Raw genomic sequence first — 16913 nt, forward strand, 5'->3', positions numbered from 1 at the left:
TAGTGCACCAAGAGGCTCGTCATTTTCTATAAAGCTCAGGTGATCTAAACATAACTGTTCTGTCAGAAAACATTCTCAGAGGGACCGTGGCGAGTCATAAATCTTCATAAAGGTGTCTTGAGTGCTATTGATAGCGTTACACAAAGGGAAACTGGGATACAAACAACATTTTGTAGGACAAGGGGAAGGCTGTGTGTTTCACTTGTACCCACTTGCAGCTGCTTGTATCTAGAGCAAGTTCACAAAAAAGGACATAATATCTTCTGCTGATGTTGCTTGTCTTTGAGGAATAGTTGAAATACTGTCATCATTTATTCATCCCAAGTGTCATCCAAACCTGTAAGACTTTCTGTCTTCTGTGAAACTAAACTTTGTAGTTTTCTATGCTCTTTCATGCAATTACATGAATGAAGCTTTCATATATCAAAAGTGCATAAAAGCACTATGAAAGTATTATAAAAGTGGTGTGATCTGTATTCAGAATCTTTTGAACCCATATAATAGCTGTGTTTGAGATAAAGATGGAAATTTTAAAAATGATTCACAAAAAAAAAAAAAAAAAAGGATTGTTCTCCTAAAAATTTTAATATTATTTCATTACAAACTTGTATAATCATATATATTGGTAAGCGTTTTTCACTAAAATTGTATTGATTTGCTTAAAAAATTTAAAACTGTTTTCTATTTTAAAATTTTGCATTTTAATGTATTTAAAAGTATCTTTTTTCATTTTGTGATATTAAAGCTGAATTTTCAACAAAATTACTCCAGTCTTCTGTCACATGATCCCTCTAATAACCCAATTTGCTTTTCTGGAAATATTTTCTTATTATTATCAATGTTAAAAACAGCTGTGCTGCCTAATTTTTTATTATTATTATTATTATTTTTTTTATAAATGGTAACACTTTTTTCAGGATTCTTTGAAAGAACAGAACTTACTTGTTGGATAGAAGTACAAACACACACACACACACACAAGAAGTCGCATGGATTAATTTTATGATGTGCCTTGAATCCTGTTTCTACCAGAAGAAGATCATTCTGGGAACAGCATTTTTGGTCAGGGGAAGACAGGTGTTCTACACAAGGTTTTGTCACCATATACATTGGAATGATGACCATGTGGCTTGAACATTGCACCATCCATGTCCATGTCCCATGAGAGTTAGGCATCTCCTTAGAGACAGCTCAGTTCTTGCTGACTGCATAAGTAAGCTCAAAGCTTGGCTCAGGGCTTGACATATAACCCCAGACGCCCTCTACAACAAAACAGAACATGAACAATAAAGCCTGGCATGTGCATTCGAAGACAGCAAGAGTAAAAATTCATAGCATTTCCTTCTAAAGCAAAGACGTGATGCACAAGGTCTATGAATAGTGTTAAAATTATAGCACCAACCTGCACAATGTCTTTTAAAACAAGGTTTAAAAACAACAGAACTATTCCACTGAGTATCACGGCTATAAAGCAGATTTTAGTATTTAAATAGCAGCTCCTGGTACAAAGAAGTGAGTATCTTGACAAAAGGCCTGCTGAAGAAACAAACAAATCGTCACGTCTAAAATCTGCATTACAGAGCTCATTAAGGGCTGGCACAGTGCAGTGAGCTGGAGAGAAAAGAGGAGAAAACCATGTGTGTCTTTCTTACTTATGGAACCTGTGAATGTCACACCTCCGCAAGCAAAGAAAATGAGAGAAGAGAGAAAGAGAGATACTGTACCCATACATTTTTCACTAACAGCAAAAGCAACGCCTGTTGTGTCTAAACCTAAAATCAATAGTTTCAACCAATTAATAGATTTCATTAACCTTCTTTTAACAAGATTCTGTCAATTAGCAGCTAAGACAAGCTTACAAGTAAAGGAAAAGTGGTCAGCTCTCAGAAAATTACTTACCGCCATTTTCAGCATTGTCAAATAACTGCCATTCAGGTTAACCGTCCCCTGAATTCAATCTTTACTTGTCTCAACCAGACTCATTTAATAATGCAGCCACTTGTGAAAGGTTCTTCTAATGGATAAACGTAGGAGATAATGAAGGATGTACCTTTAGAGCACAACACATGTAAGATGTGAAAGAAAGGCTGTTGATTTCAAGACAACTACATTACTGACGTAGGAACAGGGCTTGTGGCTTATCTTTTCTCATCTTTATTAGGTCTGACAAGGTCTTTGTGCTGATTTGTGTATTGGAAACAAGAAGACCACTTTTTTTCAGCTTACAAGCAGAACGTGGAACCAGGCCAGGGGGAATTCTGGTAATTGTGTTGCAAGCGCAACACTGACCAGAAATTATTACAATAATTGCTTATCAACAGCTTCCTAGAACCAAAAAATTACAGAGCGCATTTCTAGTAAATCACAAATTCCTAAAACCTCAGGAACAGGTTGTGAAGCCAAAATGACATCCAAATTAATGTGAAGTCAGTCACGTAGAACTTCGGGATCTTTTTGGAGGTCGGCCATCAATCTTCATTCAATACTTCAAATGACTTATTTTTCATATTTAATGACTCTGAGCACCCGTTAAGGCCTGAATCAAATGGAAAGAAAGATTATCTAGCTGTCTCTGAGGATCTGACGGATTGCATGCTTGAGAGAGGTGATGTCCCGAGTGATGCTACTGGCTAGGAGGGCCAAATTTTTATAGCATGCTCTCTGGGGAAGAAAGAACAGTAATTACTATGCCTTAATAACTCCTTATCAAACACAACTACAACTACTAAAGCTTTAATGACCCATGATGGCTCTGTAAGGGCAGGAACCGAAGTGCTTAGACACTCATTAGACAGGTAGAGACAGCTCACATGTTTATCTCTTCCTCCTTTTTCATCTTTCTCTCTTGTCAGGATCAGAACAGAAGATGACCACACTGCTTTTCCAAAAAAAATCTGGGTAAGCCAGATTTCATAAGCAAACTAGCCAAAGGAACGGGTGTTTCAAGACAAATCAAAGGACATTTATTATGATCTAATATAAATACAATGATTGATATTGTCTAAGGACCATCACACAGTCATCATATGAACAACGGAGACAAAGAGTATCATAATAGTGTCTTTATGCTCGCTTTGCATTTATTTTATGCACTGAACACTGTCAATGTTTATTTGGTTCACGCGAAACTCGCATGCAGCGTAAATCAGTCAGAGCATGGGAAATCATTCAATTACGCTGAAAACACTGGGCGTGCAAAACGATTATAAATCTTTCGAAAGACTTGGAGTCAGTTTAGAAAATTGAAAATATTATTATTTGCTTTTTTCTTTCGTGGAACTCAAAAGGAAGCGTGCGGCGGAATGACAGCCTCTAGTTACCGTTACCGTTATTTTTTTTGGTATGGAAAACAGGTGCAATGAAAGTGAACGGTGACGAACATTTCTGTGTGTGTGTGTTATGAGTAACTTAACCTAAAAAAGCAATATAACGTTAGGTTTGGAACAACATTAGAAGGATAAACAATTATTATTATTATTATTAGTTAAGTAACGTTAAAGTTATCCCTATTGGTCACTTTTTGATATTACAAAATAATAATAATCATAAAAAAGGTTTCTTCAAACCAATGTGTGTGAAAGAAAAAAAAAACTAAACAGACACTTTTTGTCATCTATAAAAATGAACTAAGACAAATATACTCTACGAATAAAGAAAGAAAATAAAAAACAGATTATTCAGAGCAAATTGTATGAAACTGCTCTCAGAAGTTGCACTAAAACGTAAAATCTTAATATGACAGGAAAACATTTAGTAAATAAAAACTTTCTTTTAATTTAAATTCACCTCGGGTTTCCGTTCTAATTAACGTTAAATTAAACAACGACAAACAAACGAACTGTCATTTACCTCTGAAATGAGACCGTTGACCCCTCCTCAAGCACGAACCGAGCTGTCATTGCGCTTTCCACAGCCTCGGAATCCGGTAACGGGCTCACATATCAGGCTACAGCTCCGAAATGAACTCCGCTCACGACGGAAATTTAAAGCACATCCGCTAAGAAACCGTTACGGAGTATTGGCGCCGTTCCACGAGACCCCCGCGAACTCAATTCGGCATCACGCGACGAGAGCGCGCAGATCGATGAAACTTTCAACAGCGCGCGCGTCTTCCTGTAGTCCTTTATTTTTAATTATTTATTAACCTTGCGTCTGCCAGTCTTTATTCTATATTTAAAATCGAACTGTTTGTAAATTAAATTAAAACCTTTGCGATGTCACGTGCCATCTGTAGCGTCTTCTTTATTGTTCTCCAGACATAACGGGCTCCGTAATACATCCGTACACAAATCCCTGGTAATCACAAATGGCCTACAATTCCCAGGAAGTACGTCATGGCATGAGCCTATTTGGGGTCTGTGATTCGTGATGTGATGGCTCCATCTGCAGGATTAAGACATACTGTTCATAATAAAATTTTTACCTAATCATAGACATCTTTCAAATACAGTACCAGTGGTAAATGTATATCTTGCAGTCTTTAAGAAACCGTTTACACAGAGATTAATATTCTGACTAATGTTGCAGGACTGTTAACGCCAGGAGCGGTTCATGTCTATGTATCGCATATGCACACTATGAAAGTGAATGGTGACTAGTTATAAACGGGGGTAAATCAATGATGACAGAATCTTCATTGCTGTGAATGAATCAGATTACAGTTGGATCCTTGTCCATGTTGAGATCTGAGTATAATCAGCATAATGGTTGCTTTGAAAGACATATATTCGATTTACAGGTTGGTAAATGTTATTATACTCTGGAAGCAGCAGCATGCAGGTCACGAATGAAAACAGAATTTCTTTCTGGGATTCATCTTCACTGAACCCAGCTCCTGCCAAGCTGATTTAGTTTGTTCCACCATCATTTTATCATTTATTACAAATAATAATAATAATAATTTAAAAATAAATAACCAATATTAAATAACTAAACACAGGTGTTAGTCTTAAGTCTGAAGCTCCAACAATAAACAACGAATGCTTTATTTACATCACACTTTCATTCTTTTTTAGGATTGAAGGGACGGATTTAAGGAAGAATCCATTATTTAAATTATGTTTGCTCATATCCAAATAATGTAAACAGATACGACTTGGTTCAATAATGTTTTCGGAAATGTTGAAATTAACATTAACTGAGATTTTTTAATGCTTTAGAAGTAGCCTATGTTTTATTGTTAGTTTACTGTTAACTAATGCACAGGAGTTAACTAATGTTAATAACTGGAACCTTAATGCAATGTGTTAAACATCAGAAACACTAAATTAATGAAAAAATATTAAAACATATTTTTTTTGTAATCTAATAACATTTACAAATCTCAGGACGCCTTAATAAGCAGAAGTAAATAAGTAAATACATTTAATGCAATTCTTCAAAAAAATTTAGCGTAAGCACTAGATGAAGCCTAGGTGAAAATAAAACTAAAAGAAAAAAAAAAGAATTTTTTTAAATAAAATACAAATAAAATTAAATGAAAGCGCCGTTCTTTGTTGTCACGGTCCAAATTTATCCCGGAATAAAGGCAGCACGCATGTGCCGTGAACCCGGATGTCCCAGGACTTGTTTGAATAAAGAACAAAACACTAGGGCTGAAAAAATGCATGATCGAGACTATTATTAGAAGTAAAGAAATCTGGTTCTGGTGTAGCAGTCGATTCTGTTCCCCTCGGAATGTCTGTCATAGACATAAATACCTAGACGCCTCACTGGCCGCTTTGAGCCGTTGCCGCGATACGTCAACGCGTCCGCCATGTTAGTGAGGGCAAGACTGCCTTAAAACAAATGAAAGTAAACGGGGGAGCTGCGGTTTTTACTGAATAAAAACACCATAACGTTCTCACTTACCAACCAATTTCAGAGGTTAAAAAACAGTTTAAAAAACGTTGCCTCCAGTTGTTTAGTAAGGTTTGGAAAATTATTAATTGAAAGCTCACATTTGTCTCACTTGATGATTTCGTTGATTTTTTCGGTTTACAAATCTGCTAATTTAGTATAACTGTGACATATTCATGTAATGTAATTTGAATGTACATTACATGATATGTAGTTGTTTTATTGCTTTCTCTGTGTTCAATTGCAAAAAAAATTTTCTCTCTTTCTTGTGTCTCAGGTCAGAACACAGCCCATTCCCTTTGAAGTACTGGGATAAAACCTAAATAATACATCTTTAAACACTAATAATTTACTATCGTTGAGAAAATTTAATAAAACAAATAAATACAAATCACACACTTGAATTCTGCTTTTCATTTTGATAGCACTTTAGCATACAGAAGAATACAACAAATAATAACACATGTAACTGATGAGGCTATGGATCCAGTGAAAATGAAAATATCCACTGATACAGTGCACAGTAGAAATATAGTAAAAGTGATATTTTAAATTAAAAAGTATATGTAGTACAACTTAAAATAAAGTGAATAATATGAAAAGCGAGTACAACGATACAATAACATATGAGATATAATAGATTTATTAAATTCTATGTATAATATGAATAATACCATAATAAATAACAACAATAGGTTAATAATAGCAAGAAGAATATGTAACATAAAGGGTGGAATAATACAGAATAGATAAAAATGAAGAATAAATTAATACTAAAATAAAGAGTAAAATAATAAAATTGAAATGTAATTTTAAAATACCAATTATTAATAAAATTAAGACACAACTAATGACACAACACAAAAATATTGTGGACATGAGTTCCAAATTGTGTTTAATTAATGAGCTCCTTAAGTATAATATATACATGTACTCACACACACATATAACATCCTCTGAATCAATCTCAGCTCAAGAAACACATTTCATTTAAGTTTTCAGTTCTGCCTTTCTCTGGGAATTGGTTTATTTGTGAAGACAAAACCTGACTAATAAACATTAATTCCTCGCCGCTTGCCTCAAGATTTTCTATTTTATTCAATTAATTGAGTCAAATAATGTAAAATGCTTGACATTTTGATCTATAATGCACATTAAACTCATGCAGAAAACACACATTTTGAAACAGTGGTTTGTTTTTCTGTTGGGCGGCACTTTGGAGCCTGTTTGCGACTCTGTTGATTCAGATCGGCACTTCGGAGTCTGTTCGCGACTCGGTTGATTCAGATCGGCAATTCGGAGCCTGTTCGCGACTCTGTTGATTCAGATCGGCAATTCGGAGCCTGTTCGCGACTCTGTTGATTCAGATCGGCAATTCGGAGCCTGTTCGCGACTCGGTTGATTCAGATCGGCACTTCGGAGCCTGTTCGCGACTCTGTTGATTCAGATCGGCAATTCGGAGCCTGTTCGCGACTCTGTTGATTCAGATCGGCACTTCGGAGTCTGTTCGCGACTCGGTTGATTCAGATCGGCAATTCGGAGCCTGTTCGCGACTCTGTTGATTCAGATCGGCATTTCGGAGCCTGTTCGCGACTCGGTTGATTCAGATCGGCAATTCGGAGCCTGTTCGCGACTCTGTTGATTCAGAACGGCACTTCGGAGCCTGTTCGCGACTCTGTTGATTCAGATCGGCAATTCGGAGCCTGTTCGCGACTCGGTTGATTCAGATCGGCACTTCGGAGTCTGTTCGCGACTCGGTTGATTCAGATCGGCAATTCGGAGCCTGTTCGCGACTCGGTTGATTCAGATCGGCACTTCGGAGCCTGTTCGCGACTCTGTTGATTCAGATCGGCACTTCGGAGACTGTTCGCGACTAGGTTTATTCAGATCGGCACTTCGGAGCCTGTTCGCGACTCTGTTGATTCAGATCGGCACTTCGGAGACTGTTCGCGACTAGGTTTATTCAGATCGGCACTTCGGAGCCTGTTGGCGACTCGGTTGATTCAGATCGGCACTTCGGAGCCTGTTCGCGACTCGGTTGATTCAGATCGGCACTTCGGAGTCTGTTCGCGACTCGGTTGATTCAGATCAGCACTTCGGAGTCTGTTTTTATTATCGTGTGACGGTTTGTAGGTGTCCAATCTGTCGATGAGTCAGGGGCATGTTCAATTTCAAAATGGTGCGCAACGTTTTGCTACGGTTTCCGCGTTGAACGTCATGTTTCCTGGAAACAGCGTGCACCGGTGTTCGACGGGGTTTGAGATGCGTTTTCTCTTGTTTGGTGGGTGTGTCAGAACTGCAGTCCAATCAGCAGCAACATGTATATAAAGCACGCGGCCTTAAAGTGAACTCGCACAATTGCTTAAAGGAAAATAATGTACAAATGTGTTCGTTGCAGTTCGGTATACGCAACAACTGAGGATATTAGAAGACATTTTTATCGTAAGTTTTATTGTAAAAATATAGGATATCAATATAATGATGTAGTTGTTTATATTTTTAGTGCTGCAATGCATTTGATTCACGTTTACGGTAAAAAGTATGAACGTGGAAGCAACTGGTCCGAACCAGAGGTGCTGGAGCTGCTGCAGATCTGGTCAGATGTGCCGGTCCAAACCGAGCTAGTGACCTGTCTCCGAAACCAGCATGTGTTCAACCGAATCGCCAGCACTCTGAGGCAGAAAGGCATCAATCGGACAAGGAATCAATGTAGGGAGAAGATCAAAAAGTTGAAGCTGGAGTACAAGCAGAAGACTTTGAGATCCGCGAGGTATTACGAGCTGATGGAAAGAGCAACCGATCCGCCGCAACCTCCGGTTCCACTTTGCGTTTATAGGGCGGTTCGGTGACGAACATGGCGACCGAAACGCAGGGGTCAGAGGCTCCGGGTCACCCGCCCAGAACATGTGAAATACTGGAGGTCAAGACGGAGGTGATGAGCTCCGATGAAGAAGCGGCGGGCCCGCCTGAGATGCTCTATGAGTTTGGACCTGTTGATGAGGATGATGAAGGCGCTGCTGAACACAAACATGCGACTCCAAACACAGAGGAGCGCACTGAGATGGATGGAGATCAGGGAAACACGCATGTCATCTGTTCCCCTTCAGGTATCCTAAACAACAGTCTGTTGGTGCATGGATGGATGGATGGTTGAATAAACAGATATGGATGGGTAAATACTGAGACATCAGTAATTACAGTGCAACAGGAACCAAACATCATCTGCACAGATGTTCCACTATAAAGACATTTGTTGCATAGATAGATAGATCAGTGTTTATATATGCATACTTCTCAATAATTTAGATTTTTTTTGGGGGGGGGGGAGGCAAGTAGTTCAGGAAAAACACAATTTAAAAAAAATAAAATTTTCAATGTAATTTTTAATGTAACAGAACAATAATACTTTGTTGTCCTTTTCTTTATATGAACAGAAACAGACTATTGTTTTTTTATTTTATTTGCAATAACGCATTGAATTTATACAGCGATTCATGCCATATATAATTTCAGAAACACACTTTTTCTTTTTTTGGAAAATAATAATTATACAATAATTGGTTAGAAATATTCAACTAATTCGAGCTAATTATAATCACAGGTTATTCTTGCAATTTTGACAATCACGATTTTGAAAAAAATCTTGATGTGTTAGCCAAGTAGAAAATTATTTAAATATAAATTTCATGTATTTAAATCAGCATAATATCAATAACAGTATACAATTTATAAGCAAAAATAAATATTTATTTTTGAATTATATAAAAAAAAAACATTTGCCTTGATTTCAGTAGCTACAAAGAAACAGTAACAAACCACCATCTGCTTAAAACAGTGCACAATTGTTCAAAAGTTTGGGGTTGGTAAGATTTTTTAAAAATGTTTTTGAAAAGCTTTTATTTGTTTATTTATTTATTTACTTTTTGCTTGGCAAAGATGCATTTATTTAATCAAAAATACAGTAGAATCAGTAATGTTAGGAAATACTACTTTCTATTTTAATGCACTATTGAACATTTTATTTATTCCTGTGAAGGAAAACATCATTTTCAGCATCATCACTCGAGTCTGGAGTGTCACATGATCCTTCAAAAATCATTCTAATATACTGATTTGATGCTTAAGAAACAATGTTAAATTGTTGATCTTCTTAAAACATTTGTGGAACCCATCATACATTTTGTTCGGAATATTACAAAATTCAAAGGGTTTTTTTTTTAAATGGATTTTTGCCACAAATTTTTTTACGGTCACTATTGATCAGTTTAATGCATCCTTGCTGAATAAAAGTATACATTTCTGTAGAAATAAATACAATTGTAGATGTATGCATTTGGCTGGCATGTTTATTATTGTTAATTATTATTATAATTATTATAATTATTAGCAAGTGTGCAAAAAAAAAAAAAATTATAATAATGGATGTCTGTGAGCCTGACCTACCAGTTTTAGCTGATATTATCCATAATTATTTAGAGAGGGTCTGTGCAGTTTAACAATGCATTATTGCAGTATTTATGCCAAACCCATTGTTTTGTCTCTGTTGTTGGCAGTGATTTGCCATCCAGTGCCTTCCTTTAGCACTGCAGATGTTCTTTACAGCACTGCCATGATATCACACCAGCTGTCGCTTCAATACAATTTTGAGATAATTTTTTATTTGGTCTTTTTTTCCTCTGCTTGACTGATTTAATGTTTAATTTTTGATGATGTCATACCACAGATTGCAGTGACCAGAACATGACTGGCTCCTCTGGTGCAGGTGTATCCCCGGCAACAGCTCCCATGGCAATGAGAGAAGGAGGTAGCCATGGCAACCAAGAAGGGGGTTCCGGATTGTTCCATCAGAGGAAGCGTCGCCGAGTGGGACGAGGGAGCAATGGGGTGTTATCGAAAGCTCTGGCGGGGTATCTAAGCTGGCAGCAGACAGTTTCCTGGCTCTGGAGGAGGCCCGGATGCAGCAGGAGGCGCAGGCTGAGCAGCGGCGGGAGCAGCAGGAGGAGAGACGAGCAAAGCAAGAGAGAGATCATGAGTTTCATCTCATGTCCATGTTGACCAGAGTCCTGAGTTCATCACGTGGGACGGAAGACCAGAGTGCTTCCACCAGCAGGGAAACGCTCCCGGTGTCCAGCACATCACAAACCTTGTTCCCCTGTTTGTTACCCAACAGTGCCAAAGCTGTACCCAGCATGCTTTGGGGTGATCAAACGGCCCAGTACAGCACATACCTGTCTCACCGTGGAAACAGCATGCGGCTGCACCAGGGAATCCTACAGGAAGGCTACAACCAGTATTACACCAACAAGCACGATGAGAAATCAAACCCTCACGTCAGTCTCCCTGGAAGCAGTGCTGCTTTAATATTAGCGATTACAATTTTCTGCATGAAACATTTTGTACTATGATCTGGATTTGGAAAAAAAAAGAAGAAACATTTTATACCTATATAAGATTTATTTTTTTTGGTAAGAAATGTATACTTTTATTCAGAAAGGATGCATAAAACTGATCAAAAGGGGCAGGAAAGACATTTTTTTTTTTCATCAAAGAATCCTGAATAAATGTATATTACAATTTTCAAAAAAATATTAAAAACCGTGTTTCTTGAGCAGCTAATCAGCATATTAGACTGATTTCTGATGGATCGTGTGACACTGAAGACTGGAGGAATGATGCTGAATAATCAGCTTTGTATCGCTGGAATAAGTGATATTTTAAAACGAATAAAATCGAAATGAGTTATTTAAATTGTAATCATATTTGAAAAAAAAAAACATTGCTGTTTATTTTTGAGCTAATAGATGCAGCCTTGGTGAAGAAAAAAAATAAAAAAATCTTAAATCCCAAAATTTTGAAATGTATATTAAAGTATAAAATGTATCAAATATTTTTCGAAGTCCAGAAAAAAAAATTATTCTACCGGTTTTATGCAAAAAAAGTAAATAAATAAAAATTACTGCACAGCGCAGAACCATATTTTACTGTGCAGTTCAATACCACATGATGGTAAATAACAGTCATGTATAAGAAGTGGTGGAAGGGGGTTAAAATAAAAGCCTAGGTTAAATAAAATTGTCAAAATATTGAATTTTTAAGTAAAGTGTACACTTCCTGTATGCCTTTTTTGTCCAATTTAATTCCCTCTTTTTCTTAATTGGTTCATTTTAAATCATCATGCTGTGTGACATTCATGCTCATTTGTAAATCATTTTCATCATTAATTTCCAAAACAACATTCAAGTTTAAATCTAGCTTAATATGATCTTAAATAAAACTGCTTATGTCAGAGAGGATTTGTGAAAATACATGACCGATCTACAGTCACTTGCTCAGTCCATTCTCTGTATGAGAGCACTAATTTGTTCTGATATTATAAACCTTGTATAAACAGAGTATTGGTTTTAAAGGCACTGCTTTGGTTAGCGCAGAGGCCATAAGTCTCTTGGGACAGCTTCTGCCGTGTGGTAACTTCCTGTGGTTTTTAATATTTATTTCAGGGCATTATACATTTAGGAACCAGTGAAAACAAGCTGTGCTTTGACCTGCTGCAGAAAAGGGTAAGAAATGTGATGTACTTGTTCAGCATTCATAAGCAAAGATCCTTTTCACCTGGTGAGCAATAAAATGAAAAGAAAATCCCATTAAAATGACACAAAGTGCTATATATATGTATATCACGCTATCATGGAGTCTTGTGGAATATGCTCACATTGCCTTCAGAAGAATATTATAGTTTATTACAACAATAAGAAAATCAAAAATCCTTAAATGCACAAAAATATAAAGAATTGTCATTGAGTCTGGATATTACGCGTCATGATGGTTGTTTCCGAATCTTGGTTCCTCCAACAGCTGATGCGACCTGACATGCTTCACATTGAACCTGCGTTCTTACAATACCCCGACTGGAAAGGCCACGGTTTGTAAGCGGCCGTTTTTATTTCTTTGCTTTTCTGCAATATCTATCATTAATTTGACTCTCGTGTTTGCGTTAAATCCCATGTTCAGCTCTCATTTTACAGTATTGATTTTCTTGGGTCTTTCTTTTCCCCAAATCCTTCGAGAGGAAGTTGCTAAGTTCCTGTCAGACTACTGCCGTTCTCCCAAACCCCTAAAACCAGAGAATGTGAGTGCTTCTGCTACATCAGCATTATATTATTCCTGTATTATTTCTGCTTGTCTTCCTCTTTCTATTGAAAGAGAAATCCAGACCCCATTCTTATGTTCTTTGTGTCTTTCGCAGGTTGTTGTTATGAACGGTTGTGGGTCTGTGTTCTCGGCTTTAGCAGTTACCCAGACCATCTGGTCACCACAGAATATTGTCTAGTCTCATGTCTAATTGTGTTAGGTTTATGTGATTTACTGCTCAAAAAACATATGGCACATATACAATATATATATTAGTATGTAAACTGTCAGGATTGTTTATTATTGATTGTTATTAACATCTTACGGACCCCAATTGTTTGAATGGTTGTGAAAATTGGGCAGGTTAATAAATCATGTATAGACCAAAAGCAATATCTGCTTGCTAAAAAAATCAGAATGTTAGTTCTCATTAATTATAGCCTTTTAATGAATAGAGAAAAAAAAAGATATTGTGTTTGTTTTACAGATGCCATTGTTTATCCCGTCGCCCTTCTACGGTGTGATTACGGAGGATGTGTAAACTTTACCATGTGCCACTTTATAGTCAGGTGGTTAGAAAAAACATAATATTTCATAATGTAACATTGCCAAATTATAGTGGATTTCATGTGGCTTTTCAATTATATTTCTATTTGTGTTTTATTGTGTTGGTACACCCCACAGGAAGTGATGTCAGACCATTCCAGCTAACTGCCAAGAAATTGGAGAACTCTCTAAAAGAGGCCAAGAAAGAGTTTATTTTTTTATTTTTTTACTTAATCATACAGTCTATGTTTATGCTTGAAACTCACACTGCATGAATCTCTTAAAATGTTACTCTCTTTATATAGGGATTGAACATCAAAGCCCTTATCCTGTTAAACCCCCACAATCCTCTGGGAGAAGTGTACTCGTCTGAAGAGTTGATCAGCTTTTTACAGTTTGCCAAAATGTGAGTTCAAACGGTTTCTCACAAGCACTGAACCAAAGCCGTTCTTTCATTCGGATTCAGATCTTTGATATCTGATATAAGCCAGTGACATGTTATCATTAATAGTATGTTATTACACAACCGAAAATGATCATATTCACCCTCATTCCAAGCTCATATAACTTTGTTTTATGTAACACAACAGATGTTTTTAATAATGTTTATGCTGCTCTTTTTCCATATAATAAAGGCATAAATTGACCAGAGACACGGAGCTACCATAAAATGATCAGAAATCACATTTGAACTATGTATGTGTTGTAGGAGTAATTGCACAGCACAATGATGAATAAATAATGAAACACTTTCCGCTTGCCTAACTTATGGGTTTGTGATCGCGCTTTATTTTCCAAATGTTTTCACAAGCTTCATTAAGTTGCACGTTATTGACAAGAATTAGCATTTGTGTTCACAACTGTCATTTGGATTAGAATTTCTGCCTTCAGTGGCACTCATTTATTCATTCTTTCTCTCATTTGCTCCAGGCACAAGCTTCATGTGATCGTGGATGAGGTTTACATGCTGTCTGTGTTCAACGAGACGGACACGTTTCGCAGTGTTCTCAGCTTGGATGGGTGAGAGACATTCACATAAACTCTCTCTCTTATTTCAGTGCTTTTTAAATTGTAATTTACTTAGTTTTCTGCTTAATGAACTAATATAAGCCTTTAGCTGTAATTGAAATATACTTCATTACACGTCAAAGAAAATTGAATCTTGTGTTTAATGAATTAATCAGTCATCTTTGTCAGAAAGGGCTCTTTTTGCTTACTTGTACTAAGCAAACTACACAAACGCTTCCACAGGTTGCCAGATCCCCAGAGAACCCATGTTATCAGGGGCGTCAGTAAGGTATGTCACTATTTCATCTGTCAGAAAAGCATTTCTTCAGATTCTTTGTATAGCTTTATTGCATTCAAACATCATTGTGTACATATAGGACTTTGCTATGGCAGGAATGCGAGTTGGCATGGTCTACTCGGAGAATAGAGACTTGGCTCAGGCCCTGGATCAGCTGCGCTGCTTGCACGGCGTCCCAGGATCCACACAGTACCAGATGGCCCAGCTTCTCAGAGACAGAGGTGCACATTCTCTTCCTGGCTTTGTCAGTGTTTTGTCTGTTTTTCGTTCTATGGTTGATGCACAATTCCCATACATTCCTTCCATTCCCTGTGCCCCAAATCACAAAGTTAAAAGGATGATATACTATTTCTGGTTGGTTTTTCCATGCCTTTTTGGACTTGTTTACATGACTCAGAGTTCAACTAAAAATGTGAAGCTTTTTATGCATTTTTGGCCATTCATTTAAACGAAAATGGCATTTGGGTGCCTGAAACCGAAAGTTTTCAAAGTTCATTTTTTTTTGGAAACTATACAATTAAAGTGAATTACGTGTGGAAATACGTATGTGCTCATACGTGTTGTGTTTCTTTACGAAGTAACATCGCCAACGTCTTTTTTTTGAACTTTTCAAAAACAAAGGAAAACGATTTTGTGTATTTGTGTTGTGTAAACGTACCCTTTAACCTTTTGCGCTATATGCATTTATTCCCAATTTTGGTGAACTTGCTTAATTCAGTTGATTTACTTTTACTGCACGGTGTGTTTTGTAAATGCAATAAATTTGGACTGAAGCTTTTGAGCTACCAGAATGCATCATAAAATTGGTCTTTATGGCTATGAAGTCTTCGAAAGCCATATATACAATTGCTTTTCTAGATGATCAGACGAAAATTTAAGTAAATATTCACGTTTCTGGTAAGCAATTGACTATTGGATCTCGAGTCACTGAGTTAGTAAAGTAGTAAAGCAACAGTCTATTTCATGAACGAGTCATTTAGACTGATTCATTGACAAGAATGATTAGTTAACAACAGCACATGGCTGAGTGAGATTCCTTGCTGCGTCTAGACTGGCTGAATAGCGAGTTCCTTCCGGAGAACAGACACAGGCTAAGAGAGGCTCACAGCTTCATGATAGAAGAGCTGAAGAAACTGGACATACCTTTTTTGCACAGGTCTGCGGGTTTCTTCATCTGGGCGGACTTGAGCAAGGTGTCTCCTTTGCAGTCTGGTGATGTGATTGGCATTTATTCCTTTCACATCCTTGTTTTCAAGGTGTGCAGAGGATTAAAAATGCATTAGAAGAACTTCAGGGCTCTTCAGTGCTTGAGACAAAGTGGATAACAAGTGATGAACAGGATGACAGCTGTGGGACAGCGGGGAGGGAAGAAACTAAGACAATGGATGAGAGCGAAGAGCAGACACTCAGGACCTCAAGCGTTCAAACCAAACTTGACACAGTGCACATTAAGACAGAGCCCATCTCACTGGCTGATGGAAACTTTACAATTCTTAACGGCCCAACTGACATCCACTCAGAGAGTCTGGACTCTTTGATTGGTACTCGGTGACAGCAGATCCACGTGTCTGATTGGCTGGAGAAGCACAAGCCTGAGTTAGCTGCGGGACAGGACCCAACCCAATTGGATGTTTTCACAGAACTTCTCGATAAAGCCAGGCAATAGAGGAACAGTTGGTAGAAACAAGTTTGTGCAACCCAACTGTCAATACAAATAGTTTTTTAAATAAATGATACTTTCACATAATGTACAGTTTAAAGGCAAAGTCTGTAATTGCAGAAACAACACAGCGGCGATCCCTGTAATTAGAGACTGAAACAATTATGGAGAGTCACCACAGCAGTAAATGAAAATGTTGTTATTGTTGGATGGTTTTTATACTTTAATTATTACCCTGGCTGTCACAGTAATTGGAGACTGACCCTTTAATTGAACTCATTTCAACTTCTGAGCATCCAGTCTATTGTCTTTGAGTTGATTTAAAGGGCTCTTTTTGTGAGGAATCAATTTCTTTCAAAATAAGAATTTGTTATAATTGAAATACATTGTCATTTTTGGTACCTAAAACTTGCTTCTCAATGCTATATGCTGCAA

At 37.2% G+C, this 16913-nt stretch overlaps 1 protein-coding gene and 1 pseudogene across 2 annotated transcripts in view; one reads left to right on the forward strand and one right to left on the reverse strand.

Moving 5' to 3' along the window:
- The window catches only part of LOC127946830 (furin-1-like), a 72019-nt gene extending 67697 nt beyond the window's left edge, over window positions 1-4322 (reverse strand). Inside the window, exon 1 of one of the 2 annotated variants that reach the window (XM_052543627.1) lies at window positions 4208-4322. The gene's annotated coding sequence lies outside the window, so the exon portion shown is untranslated. Of the gene's footprint in view, window positions 1-3849 lie in introns of both variants that reach the window. The other variant, XM_052543625.1, reaches the window with a different exon arrangement.
- A 3889-nt stretch (window positions 4323-8211) lies between these two features.
- On the forward strand, window positions 8212-16763 carry LOC127946769 (1-aminocyclopropane-1-carboxylate synthase-like protein 1; annotated as a pseudogene).
- The last annotated feature ends 150 nt before the right edge of the window (window positions 16764-16913 follow it).

The sequence above is a fragment of the Carassius gibelio genome, chromosome A25 (assembly GCF_023724105.1).
Source record: "Carassius gibelio isolate Cgi1373 ecotype wild population from Czech Republic chromosome A25, carGib1.2-hapl.c, whole genome shotgun sequence".
In the NCBI taxonomy this organism is placed as follows: Eukaryota; Metazoa; Chordata; class Actinopteri; order Cypriniformes; family Cyprinidae; genus Carassius; species Carassius gibelio.